The sequence below is a fragment of the Euprymna scolopes genome, chromosome 20 (assembly GCF_053919585.1).
Source record: "Euprymna scolopes isolate OS-2025 chromosome 20, ASM5391958v1, whole genome shotgun sequence".
NCBI lineage: Eukaryota > Metazoa > Mollusca > Cephalopoda > Sepiida > Sepiolidae > Euprymna > Euprymna scolopes.
Genome location: NC_136501.1, coordinates 20,820,709 through 20,826,827, shown reverse-complemented (window position 1 = coordinate 20,826,827; position 6,119 = coordinate 20,820,709). Strand labels below are relative to the sequence as shown.

Here is a 6,119-nt window from a genome sequence, read left to right as displayed (position 1 = left end):
GGAACAAATACACAGAGGACATTGCAAAGGCTGCTACAAAGAAGGTGGGTTCCCTCTATCGAGCTGGAAGACTACTCATGCCTGAGAGTATCCTGTACCTCTACAAGGGCTCCATTCGCCGATGCATGGAGTATTGTTGCTACATCTAGGCACTAGCCTCTCCCTCTTGTCAATTAAGCTCCAACCCCTGTCTCATCGCCATAATGTTGCATCTCTGTGCCTGTTTCAAAAATATTTTAATGGAATGTGCTCTGATGAACTTGCTGCAATTTTGCCTGCTCGATGTACATATCCCCAACAAACTCCATTAGCAACAAAATCTCACCCCTTCACTGTTGAGGTCCCTAAATGCCAGAAAGCTTTCTACTCTAATAGTTTCTTCCCTCGAACGCCTAGACTTTGGAATTCCCTTCCTGCTACCTGCTTTCCTGACTGTACTGATATGCAGAAGTTTAAATGTAATGTAAACCAACATCTTGTTAATCTTTCTTAGGCATGGTCCCAAATAGTAGTCCCTTACGTCCAAGTGGCGATGTGTGCCTTGTTAGGGGTGAACGTGAGTAAAAAAAAAAAATGCATTATTTTTGTTATTATATTATATAATGGGAAGAATTTTCATTATTTATTAATGTATGAACTAGACTATCCGTAACCCGTTGGGTCAGTATGTGTTGTGGCTAGCTATGGAATTGTGAGTAAATAGAATTAATGTATAAATGCACAAAAATTGAATGCGCACACACATGAAAACAAACATGGTGACCACAATACAGAATACATTGGATAATAAAGGTCTTAACATTATTGTCCTTAAATGAAATGAAAAATCCTTCATTGTTCCATTGAAAAAATTTTAAAAGAACGAAAAGGAAAAAAATATACAAGGAGGGAGTGTGCATTGTACACAGGTCCATCCTAGTTTTTTTTTGTGTGTTAACAGACTTAAAAATATCAGGGAGTAATATTTAACAGTGAGATTTTTTCAAAGCATATTTGGGTAAATTTTCAGATTAGGTCCACCTCCACAATTTTCTTTTAAATGACAACTTTTAATGGTTTTCGACTATGCTGAATACGAAAATCGCATTGAAAGTTTGCAGAAATAAGTAGTTATCGAGATATAAAAAGTTGTATTATGCATTGTATTCTTTGGAGGCCATCTTTTTTACGCGCGTGCAGTGTCCAGTCATAGATGAGTAGATTTGTTTATGGCGCGCGCACGCGCGTAAAGAAGATGGCCGCCAAAGAATACAATGTGTAATACAACTTCTCTTTGAAACATATTAGCAAAAAAAAAAAAAAAAGAGATTTTGATTTCTTTTTAAGGGGTAAACTACACTGGGTTAGGTCGTAAAAAAAAAAAGAAAAAGATAAATTATTTTTTAAATATATAAATTGATCAAGTAGGGTTTTTCTTACATTAAAAAAAACATTTGCTTTAGTTTGAAAAACGATTCCAACTTTTAGCTATTTTAGTTTCAACATTCACTGGCATATTACGAAAATATCATTTGTGTATTTTATTGTTTTAGATAAAAAAAAAAATTTTTTAAAGTAAAACACTTTAGCGGAACTATTTTTTTTTAAATTTGTAACGCAAACCAATTTTTGAAAAAATGATTTTCGATTTTAGGAGTGTAGAAAAAGAAAATGTATAAATCTATTAAAAATAATAAAATAAGACGATCCCATAAATTGTTGATTAAAAAAGTTTTATATGACATCGCTTTTATTGAAACTAGAAGTCGTAAACCGGAACCGGACGGTTTCAACGCTTAAGCAAGACGATTTGAGTTGTATAATATAATAGATTGTGCAATTTTAATTTTAGAAAATCGCAACAGAAAAAAAAAACAGCTGCAAAAAAATGAATAAATAAATAAAAGTGAGACAATGCAGTGATGACTTCTTTTTATTAGACTTTATCAAACAAGTTGATGGCAATAAACCAGTTTGTATTAAATGTGGTCTTGTTATAAGTAATGATTCCATAAAAAAAGGCAGAGTTTCACCAGAAAACAAAGCATTATCTATTGTTAAAAGAAAACTATTTGGAATTAAAATTGAAAGCCCAAACTGTAAAATTAATTGACTTCTTCACTAAAGTGAATGCTTCTCAGATTAAAAAATTAACATCTAGTTATCGTGTTAGAAATGATGGAAATCATGTCCGATCGTTTTTGGTATCCGTCGCTGAACCATGAATGGCTGGATCATGCCGTCGACTCTGCTGCCGACTGACAGGAGTGGATGGCTTTGATGCTAGATGTGGTTAATACCATTGAGGTCGATTCAACCCATCCCGGATGAATGTGACTACAGGTGCAGGTACTGCATTAGTCACAGACAACACTTGGCAGCAAAAAAAAGTCTGCATGTCACTATGGAGGAAGCTATTGGTGCAGAGGAATAACTTTCATAAAAACAAATTCCTTGAATGACAGAGTATTCGAAACATTTTGTGAAGATGAACAATTTTAACAAAATTTCTACTTCAAACAGAAGTTGGGTGGCTCTCCAAAGGTAACAGTCTTTGATAGATCTGTTAACATGTGGCAAGCTGTACTGGACTTGTTAAAATTGAAATCTGAATTTGCTGAAAAGCAAAAAATCTAATTTTGAATAATGTGAATACGGATGCAATTAAATCCAAAATATTTTTCACTTTGTAAATGAACGAAATTCTTCAGTAATTTAATGAAGTGCTCCACAGAACATTCCTCCTGTATTTGTGGCCTCTGGGATTAAAAAAAAAAAAAAAAAGGTTGAACGTCACTGCTTCAGCTTTCACATTCCACAGGTAACGTTTTTGACAAAAAAAAGGGAAGAATTGTTGTTCTTTGGATTAATCTAGTAAGGAGTCGAATCGGAGAAAAGAATCTGTGTAGGCATTAAAAAAAAATTTTTATGTTAACTATTACGTGAGTAGTCATTTCGAGTTAATATTTATTTTATTTTAAGTATCTAAACACGACAAATACACAACTTAAAAATGTAAATATTGTTTAAAAATTAACATGGCTATCTTGTAGACGCTTCATCTCGACCATGTTAGTTTTTAAACAATGTTTACACATTTACATTGTGCATTTTTCGTGTTTAAATTAAAATAAATATAAACTCGAAATGACTCCTCATATTTGACATAAAAAATATCTTAATGCCTACAGATTTTTTTTTTATCTCACAATCAACAATAATGTACTTGCAATAACCCTTATCCCTGAGTGGCTTCCGGGCCTTGATAAGTGGTGATCACTGTAAAAAAAAAAAAAAAAACAACTTAATACTAGACTTACTGACATTACCATTTAGTGCTAGTTAAAAAGAATAAATAAAAAGAAACTTTATTTTTCTTTTTCAAGTGATTTCATGCCTTGTGTGAGCGATTTTCGGCAATGTTTACCTTCATAGGTTGAAAACAAATAGGTGGCCGACCAAAGGGAAATTGCGAAATTCATATATGAAATGAAATATTCTTTAAAGTTTTCAATGGAAAAAAAAATTAGTACTTGCATTTAACGAGAATTCAATAAAACAAAGAAAACATTGCAAACGAAAAGGAAGTTGTTACTAGTTTGGTTCATTTGTTTATTTATTTTAATTATTTTTAATTTTCAGTTTAGTTTAGTAAAAGAGAATATGTAGAAAAAAAAGATTGTGCACTCGTTACATTAAATATAATTAAAATGATATTAGTTTGATTTTTTTATTTATTTGATTTGTGTCTTCTCTTTTTCTGACTATTTATGACCTAAATATTTATCTAGGTCATAAATAGTCAGAAAAAAAATTTTTTTGCGTCAAAAACTAAAAAGATATCTCATTTCATATATGAATTTTGTTATTTCATTTACCAGGTGAAATCAGCTTTGGTCGGTCCTGTTCATAATTCAACCTACAAAATCTGTACCTAAACCTAAACAGATTCTTCTTAGAACTGCACGCCTGTGGAACTCTCTTTCGTTTTCCTGCTTTCCAGCTGACTACAATTTGGTCGTCTTCAAGTCCAACGTAAACAAATTTTTGATGAGCTATTTCCCTTAAGAAATCCAATTTACCAAATTTCCACTACTAACGATTACTACGATATTGTCCCATTGATTACTGTACAATCATTAACCTCTTATCCTCGTGTTGCCTCTGTGCCTTGATAAGTGGTGAGTAAATATATATATATATATATCACATTCATGTACACAAAAAAAACCGTGGTTCACCGACTGAATAGGTCCTGGATATCACCTAAAACTATATCCGATGGTGAGGGCCCACCTTGCGGGGCTTGGGGAGTGTGGAGCCACCCTTTAATTGCCATTGCTCCCAGGTCCACTCTGACCCGGAGTGGTAGTACCTATTAGGGTCCCAACTATGGGTTAAATAGAATCTGACTTTAAAAAAATATATACTCCATTAAAAATCGTTCCTCAAAATAACTAGATTCGGCATTAAATAACCTGAAAAAGGTCGATATGCCGTAAAACAAAAACAACCAACCAAAGTGACAAAGCTAAGCAAAATTCTAACAAAGGGAGATAACTTATGTTTTTAATTAAAAAAAATGAAAAGTGGGTTGAATTATCTCCCTTTCATTCCGATTTCTTTCTTATTCCCCTTGCAATTTTCTCAGAAATTTTAGGATTTATTTTACTCGAATATGAATAGTTCTATTCTATCGTTTCACATATTGCCCAAACTTGTTTGATAGTATTTATGCGCTGCTGCATAAAAAACTCATCGATGCAAGGAATTCATCCTTTTTTTTTTTTTTTTTTTTTTTTTAAATATATACGGGCAAAACTGGTGGAATAAAGATAGGGAGACATAGTTTGGAGAGCCGATTTACCAATTTTTTTTTTTTGGTAGGTTTCTGACTACTTTTTGATTAGTCTTTTAATACAAAGTTAATTTCCAAAATGAAAAATATTTATACACATGAAAAAATTTTTTTTTTAAGTTATGAAAAATATTTTCATGGCGAGCTAAGTCCTAAGATATTGAATTAAAAAAAAAAAAGAAAAGAAAAGAAAAAAAAGAAAAGAAAAGAAAAAAAAGAAAAGAAAAGAAAAAAAACAAAAGAAAAGAAAAGAAAAGAAAAGAAAAACACCTTGTTTGTACAAAAAATAGCTTAATAAGCTCCTAAAAGTGAGAGATAAAAAATTGATGCATTTTTCTTTTTTTTACTGCTGAAAATGTTTAAACAAAATATATTTCTGCTAAGATTTAAATAAAAATAATGTTTATTAGATTTCGTGATCATTTGATAAATGCTGAAAATTTCATTAAAATTCCTGAACTTTGGGGAATTTTTAAGTAAAGGGAGGGCTCAAAATGTTTATACATTTTCAGCATTCATTTCACTATTAAACAACTCTTTATTATATAAAAAGGCCGATAGCCATTAGTCGCATGCTCTCGTGTAATCAATGAATGCGTGAATGTAGGATTGACATGAAATTCTTAAAGATAAACTAAAATGACCGAAAAAATGGGCTGAAATGACTTAAATAAATAAGAAGTAAATGACTTAGAATGACTTTAATGAACTTAAGGATGAACTGAATGACCTTAAGAATGACTTGAATGCTTAAAAAATAACTGGAATCCTTCAAAAACAACTTGAATGATCTGGAGAATGACTTGAATGGCTTTGAGACTGACTAGTTGTAAAGTGGGTGATCATTTTACATTAAATTAATACAGAAAAGTGATCCCCCACTTTATATCACAAAGTTACAAACATATGTACAGCATGTAGTAAGAACAGATACTACACTTTGATCTTGGCCAAAAGGCCAAGAAAAGGGTATTTATTTGCTCCCCCACCGAAAAAATTAGGCACAAGGCCGATTTTTAATGTGAGGAGTGAAGGGGAAATGGGGACCAACTCCCCGGGGAGTAGGGGAGCTGGATAGTGACAATTGGTATGAAGGGTTACCCTACATTGACCAAGGTCTTATATGTGGGGCTGCCTCCACATATGGTCTTTGCTTGCAGTATCTGCCGGAACAGATACTACATTTTTCTTGGCCAAAAGGCCAAGAAAAGCTCAAAAAGTTAAGAACAGCATCTATTAACAACAGACCTTTGATCTTAACCAAAAAGACCAAGCACAAAAG

At 32.4% G+C, this 6,119-nt stretch overlaps 1 pseudogene; it reads right to left on the bottom strand.

The window, feature by feature from the left end:
* Nucleotides 1-5,670: 5,670 nt before the first annotated feature.
* LOC145241752 (U2 spliceosomal RNA) lies at nt 5,671-5,808 on the bottom strand (annotated as a pseudogene).
* Nucleotides 5,809-6,119: the final 311 nt, after the last annotated feature.